This window comes from Mixophyes fleayi, chromosome 4 (assembly GCF_038048845.1).
Source record: "Mixophyes fleayi isolate aMixFle1 chromosome 4, aMixFle1.hap1, whole genome shotgun sequence".
Lineage (NCBI taxonomy): Eukaryota > Metazoa > Chordata > Amphibia > Anura > Limnodynastidae > Mixophyes > Mixophyes fleayi.
In genome coordinates this window covers 284,122,035-284,127,034 of record NC_134405.1, presented here as the reverse complement: position 1 = coordinate 284,127,034, position 5,000 = coordinate 284,122,035, and the positions used below count along the sequence as shown (strand labels likewise).

Sequence of the window (5,000 nt, the reverse complement as noted above, 5' to 3'; positions counted from 1 at the left end):
GGCTGTAGGTATTGGTTTCCTATTGACCTACATCTCTTATACATCTCAAAACCAGCATTGAAGGAGGCCGGGACAAGAGAGAAAAAAAAATGCCTACAGCACCTGGTATTTCCAGGTTGTCTCCCATCCAAGTACTAACCAGGCCCAGCCCTGCTTAGCTTCCAAGATCAGACGAGATTGGGCTTGCTCAGGGTGGTGTGGCTGTAAGTATTGTTTTCCTATTGACCTACATCTCTTATACATCTCAAAACCAGCATTGAAGGAGGCCGGAACAAGAGAGAAAAAAAAAAGGCTACAGCAACCTGTATTTCCAGGTGGTCTCCCATCCAAGTACTAACCAGGCCCAGCCCTGCTTAGCTTCCAAGATCAGATGAGATTGGGCTTGTTCAGGGTGGTGTGGCTGTAGGTATTGTTTTCCAATTGACTTACATCTCTTATACTTTTAAAAACAAGCATTGAAGGAAGCCGGAACAAGAGAGAAAAAAAAAAGGCCTACAGCACCTGGTATTCCCAGGTGGTCTCCCATCCAAGTACTAACCAGGCCCGGCCCTGCTTAGCTTCCAAGATCAGATAAGATTGGGCTTGTCCAGTGTGGTGTGGCTGTAGGTATTGGTTTTCTAATGACCTACATCACTTATACATTTTAAAACCAGCATTGAAGGAAGCCAGAACAAGAGAGAAAAAAAAAAGTACTAACCAGGCCCAGACCTGCTTAGCTTTCAAGATCAGACGAGATTGGGCTTGTTCAGGGTGGTGTGGCTGTAGGTATTGGTTTCCTATTGACCTACATCTCTTATACATCTAAAAAAACCAGCATTGAAGGAAGTCGGAACAAGAGAGAAGAAAAAAAGGCCTACAGCACCTGGTATTCCCAGGTGGTCTCCCATCCAAGTACTAACCAGGCCCGGCTCTGCTTAGCTTCCAAGATCAGACAAGATTGGGCTTGTTCAGGGTGGTGTGGCTGTATGTATTGATTTCCTATTGACCTACATCTCTTATACATCTCAAAACCAGCATTGAAGGAAGCCGGAACAAGAGAGAAGAAAAAAAGGCATACAGCACCTGGTATTCCCAGGTGGTCTCCCATCCAAGTACTAACCAGGCCCGGCTCTGCTTAGCTTCCAAGATCAGACGAGATTGGGCTTGTCCAGGGTGGTGTGGCTGTAGGTATTGGTTTCCTAATGACCTACATAACTTATACATTTTAAAACCAGCATTGAAGGAAGCCAGAACAAGAGAGAAAAAAAAAAGTACTAAGCAGGCCTGGACCTGCTTAGCTTTCAAGATCAGACGAGATTGGGCTTGTTCAGGGTGGTGTGGCTGTATTTATTGTTTTCCTATTGACTTACATCTCTTATACATTTAAAAACAAGCATTGAAGGAAGCCGGAACAAGAGAGAAAAAAAAAAAGGCCTACAGCACCTGGTATTCCCAGGTGGTCTCCCATCCAAGTACTAACCAGGCCCGGCCCTGCTTAGCTTCCAAGATCAGACGAGATTGGGCTTGTCCAGGGTGGTGTGGCTGTAGGTATTGGTTTTCTAATGACTTACATCACTTATACATTTTAAAACCAGCATTGAAGGAAGCCAGAACAAGAGAAAAAAAAAAAGTACTAACTAGGCCCGAACCTGCTTAGCTTTCAAGATCAGACGAGATTGGGCTTGTTCAGGGTGGTGTGGCTGTAGGTTTTGGTTTCCTATTGACCTACATCTCTTATAATCTCAAAACCAGCATTGAAGGAAGCCGGAACAAGAGAGAAAAAAAAAAGGCCTACAGCACCTGGTATTCCCAGGTGGTCTCCCATCCAAGTACTAACCAGGCCTGTCGCTGCTTAGCTTCCAAGATCAGACAAGATCAGGCTTGTTCAGTGTGGTGTGGCTGTAGGTATTGGTTTCTTATTGATCTACATCTCTTATACATCTAAAAACCAGCATTGAAGGAAGCCGGAACAAGAGAGAAAAAAAAAAAGCCTACAGCACCTGGTATTCCCATATGGTCTCCCATCCAAGTACTAACCAGGCCTGGCCCTGCTTAGCTTCCAAGATCAGATGAGAGTGGGCTTGTTTATAGATGTGTAGCTGTAGGTTTTGGTTTCCTATTGACCTACATCTCTTATACATCTAGAAACCAGCATTGAAGGAAGCCGGAACAAGAGAGAAGAAAAAAAGGCCTACAGCACCTGGTATTCCCAGGTGGTCTCCCATCCAAGTACTAACCAGGCCCGGCTCTGCTTAGCTTCCAAGATCAGACGAGATTGGGCTTGTTCAGGGTGGTGTGGCTGTAGGTATTGGTTTCTTATTGACCTACATCTCTTACACATCTCAAAACCAGCATTGAAGGAAGCCGGAACAAGAGAGAAGAAAAAAAGGCCTACAGCACCTGGTATTCCCACGTGGTCTCCCATCCAAGTACTAACCAGGCCTGGCTCTGCTTAGCTTCCAAGATCAGATGAGATTGGGCTTGTCCAGGGTGGTGTGGCTGTAGGTATTGGTTTCCTAATGACCTACATCACTTATACATTTTAAAACCAGCATTGAAGGAAGCCAGAACAAGAGAGAAAAAAAAAAGTACTAAGCAGGCCCGGACCTGCTTAGCTTTCAAGATCAGACGACATTGGGCTTGTTCAGGGTGGTGTGGCTGTAGGTATTGGTTTCCTATTGACCTACATCTCTCATACATCTCAAAACCAGCATTGAAAGAGGCCGGAACAAGAGAGAAAAAAAAAAGCCTACAGCATCTGGTATTTCCAGGTGGTCTCCCATCCAAGTACTAACCAGGCCCAGCCCTGCTTAGCTTCCAAGATCTGGCTTGTTCAGGGTGGTGTGGCTGTAGGTATTGTTTTCCTATTGACTTACATCTCTTATACATCTAAAAACAAGCATTGAAGGAAGCCGGAACAAGAGAGAAAAAAAAAAAGGCCTACAGCACCTGGTATTCCCAGGTGGTCTCCCATCCAAGTACTAACCAGGCCCGGCCCTGCTTAGCTTCCAAGATCAGACAAGATTGGGCTTGTCCAGGGTGGTGTGGCTGTAGGTATTGGTTTCCTATTGACCTACATCTCTTATACATCTAAAAACCAGCATTGAACTAAGCCGGAACAAGAGAGAAAAAAAAAAGGCCTACAGCACCTGGTATTCCCAGGTGCTCTCCCATCCAAGTACTAACCAGGCCCGTCCCTGCTTAGCTTCCAAGATCGGACGAGATTAGGCTTGATCAGGGTGGTGCAGCTGTAGGTATTGTTTTCCGATTGACCTACATCTCTTATACATCTCAAAACCAGCATTGAAGGAAGCCAGAACAAGAGAGAAAAAAAAAAGTACTAACCAGGCCCGGCCCTGCTTAGCTTTCAAGATCAGACGAGATTGGGCTTGTTCAGGGTGGTGTGGCTGTAGGTATTGGTTCTTTATTGACCTACATCTCTTATACATCTCAAAACCAGCATTGAAGGAAGTCGGAACAAGAGAGAAAAAAAAAAATGCCTACAGCACCTGGTATTCCCAGGTGGTCTCGCATCCAAGTACTAACCAGGCCCGGCTCTGCTTAGCTTCCAAGATCAGACGAGATTGGGCTTGTTCAGGGTGTTGTGGCTGTAGGATTTGGTTTCCTAATGACCTACATCACTTATACATCTGAAAACCAGCATTGAAGGAAGCCGGATCAAATGAGAAAAAAAAAGGCCTACAGCACCTGGTATTCCCAGGTGGTCTCCGATCCATGTACTAACTAGGCCTGGCGCGGCTTATCTTTCAAGATCAGACGAGATTGTGCTTGTTCAAGGTGGAGTGGCTGTAGGTATTAGTTTCCTATTGACCTACATCTCTTATACATCTCAACACCAGCATTGAAGGAAGCCAGAACAAGAGAGAAAAAAAAAAGGCCTACAGCACCTGGTATTCCCAGGTGGTCTCCCATCCAAGTACTAACCAGGCCCGGCCCTGCTTAGCTTCCAAGATCAGATGAGATTAGGCTTGTTCAGGGTGGTGTGGCTGTAGGTATTGTTTTCATATTGACCTACATCTCTTATACATCTAGAAACCAGCATTGAAGGAAGCCGGAACAAGAGAGAAGAAAAAAAGGCCTACAGCAGCTGGTATTCCCAGGTGGTCTCCCATCCAAGTACTAACCAGGCCCGGCTCTGCTTAGCTTCCAAGATCAGGCTTGTTCAGGGTGGTGTGGCTGTAGGTATTGGTTTCCTATTGACCTACATCTCTTATACATCTCAAAACCAGCATTGAAGGAGGCCGGAACAAGAGAGAAAAAAAAAAGCCTACAGCACCTGGTATTTCCAGGTGGTCTCCCATCCAAGTACTAACCAGGCCCAGCCCTGCTTAGCTTCCAAGATCAGACGAGCTTAGGCTTGTTCAGGGTGGTGTGGCTGTAGGTATTGTATTCCTATTGACCTACATCTCTTATACATCTAGAAACCAGCATTGAAGGAAGCCGGAACAAGAGAGAAGAAAAAAAGGCCTACAGCACCTGGTATTCCCAGGTGGTCTCCCATCCAAGTACTAACCAGGCCCGGCTCTGCTTAGCTTCCAAGATCAGACGAGATTGGGCTTGTTCAGGGTGGTGTGGCTGTAGGTATTGGTTTCCTATTGACCTACATCTCTTATACATCTCAAAACCAGCATTGAAGGAGGCCGGAACAAGAGAGAAAAAAAAAAGCCTACAGCACCTGGTATTTCCAGGTGGTCTCCCATCCAAGTACTAACCAGGCCCAGCCCTGCTTAGCTTCCAAGATCAGATGAGATTGGGCTTGCTCAGGGTGGTGTGGCTGTAAGTATTGTTTTCCTATTGACCTACATCTCTTATACATCTAAAAACCAGCATTGAAGGAAGCCGGAACAAGAGAGAAAAAAAAAAAGGCCTACAGCACCTGGTATTCCCAGGTGGTCTCCCATCCAAGTACTAACCAGGCCCGGCCCGGCTTAGCTTCCAAGATCAGACGAGATTGGGCTTGTCCAGGGTGGTGTGGCTGTAGGTATTGGTTTCCTAATGAC

The 5,000-nt window shown here is 46.0% G+C and overlaps 9 non-coding genes and 12 pseudogenes across 9 annotated transcripts; all 21 read right to left on the bottom strand.

Annotated features, from left to right (window-relative positions):
- Positions 1-10, bottom strand: part of LOC142153647 (5S ribosomal RNA) — a 119-nt pseudogene extending 109 nt beyond the window's left edge.
- An 80-nt stretch (positions 11-90) lies between these two features.
- Positions 91-209, bottom strand: LOC142154356 (5S ribosomal RNA; annotated as a pseudogene).
- An 80-nt stretch (positions 210-289) lies between these two features.
- On the bottom strand, positions 290-408 carry LOC142153929 (5S ribosomal RNA; annotated as a pseudogene).
- An 81-nt stretch (positions 409-489) lies between these two features.
- Positions 490-608, bottom strand: LOC142156439 (5S ribosomal RNA). The gene has a single exon (XR_012692505.1). It is a non-coding gene; the product is annotated as a 5S ribosomal RNA (ribosomal RNA).
- Positions 609-850: 242 nt separating this feature from the next.
- Positions 851-969, bottom strand: LOC142153922 (5S ribosomal RNA; annotated as a pseudogene).
- An 81-nt stretch (positions 970-1,050) lies between these two features.
- Positions 1,051-1,169, bottom strand: LOC142153364 (5S ribosomal RNA). The gene has a single exon (XR_012691499.1). It is a non-coding gene; the product is annotated as a 5S ribosomal RNA (ribosomal RNA).
- A 241-nt stretch (positions 1,170-1,410) lies between these two features.
- On the bottom strand, positions 1,411-1,529 carry LOC142153416 (5S ribosomal RNA). The gene has a single exon (XR_012691528.1). It is a non-coding gene; the product is annotated as a 5S ribosomal RNA (ribosomal RNA).
- A 238-nt stretch (positions 1,530-1,767) lies between these two features.
- LOC142154561 (5S ribosomal RNA) lies at positions 1,768-1,886 on the bottom strand (annotated as a pseudogene).
- Positions 1,887-1,967: 81 nt separating this feature from the next.
- On the bottom strand, positions 1,968-2,086 carry LOC142155197 (5S ribosomal RNA; annotated as a pseudogene).
- An 81-nt stretch (positions 2,087-2,167) lies between these two features.
- On the bottom strand, positions 2,168-2,286 carry LOC142155537 (5S ribosomal RNA). The gene has a single exon (XR_012691743.1). It is a non-coding gene; the product is annotated as a 5S ribosomal RNA (ribosomal RNA).
- Positions 2,287-2,367: 81 nt separating this feature from the next.
- On the bottom strand, positions 2,368-2,486 carry LOC142153456 (5S ribosomal RNA; annotated as a pseudogene).
- A 239-nt stretch (positions 2,487-2,725) lies between these two features.
- On the bottom strand, positions 2,726-2,834 carry LOC142155563 (5S ribosomal RNA; annotated as a pseudogene).
- An 82-nt stretch (positions 2,835-2,916) lies between these two features.
- Positions 2,917-3,035, bottom strand: LOC142155653 (5S ribosomal RNA). The gene has a single exon (XR_012691765.1). It is a non-coding gene; the product is annotated as a 5S ribosomal RNA (ribosomal RNA).
- Positions 3,036-3,116: 81 nt separating this feature from the next.
- Positions 3,117-3,235, bottom strand: LOC142154341 (5S ribosomal RNA; annotated as a pseudogene).
- Positions 3,236-3,476: 241 nt separating this feature from the next.
- Positions 3,477-3,595, bottom strand: LOC142154572 (5S ribosomal RNA; annotated as a pseudogene).
- Positions 3,596-3,875: 280 nt separating this feature from the next.
- LOC142153732 (5S ribosomal RNA) lies at positions 3,876-3,994 on the bottom strand. The gene has a single exon (XR_012691561.1). It is a non-coding gene; the product is annotated as a 5S ribosomal RNA (ribosomal RNA).
- Positions 3,995-4,075: 81 nt separating this feature from the next.
- LOC142155585 (5S ribosomal RNA) lies at positions 4,076-4,184 on the bottom strand (annotated as a pseudogene).
- An 80-nt stretch (positions 4,185-4,264) lies between these two features.
- Positions 4,265-4,383, bottom strand: LOC142153820 (5S ribosomal RNA; annotated as a pseudogene).
- An 81-nt stretch (positions 4,384-4,464) lies between these two features.
- LOC142155526 (5S ribosomal RNA) lies at positions 4,465-4,583 on the bottom strand. The gene has a single exon (XR_012691742.1). It is a non-coding gene; the product is annotated as a 5S ribosomal RNA (ribosomal RNA).
- An 80-nt stretch (positions 4,584-4,663) lies between these two features.
- LOC142156389 (5S ribosomal RNA) lies at positions 4,664-4,782 on the bottom strand. The gene has a single exon (XR_012692456.1). It is a non-coding gene; the product is annotated as a 5S ribosomal RNA (ribosomal RNA).
- An 82-nt stretch (positions 4,783-4,864) lies between these two features.
- Positions 4,865-4,983, bottom strand: LOC142155618 (5S ribosomal RNA). Its single transcript, XR_012691751.1, has one exon. It is a non-coding gene; the product is annotated as a 5S ribosomal RNA (ribosomal RNA).
- Positions 4,984-5,000: the final 17 nt, after the last annotated feature.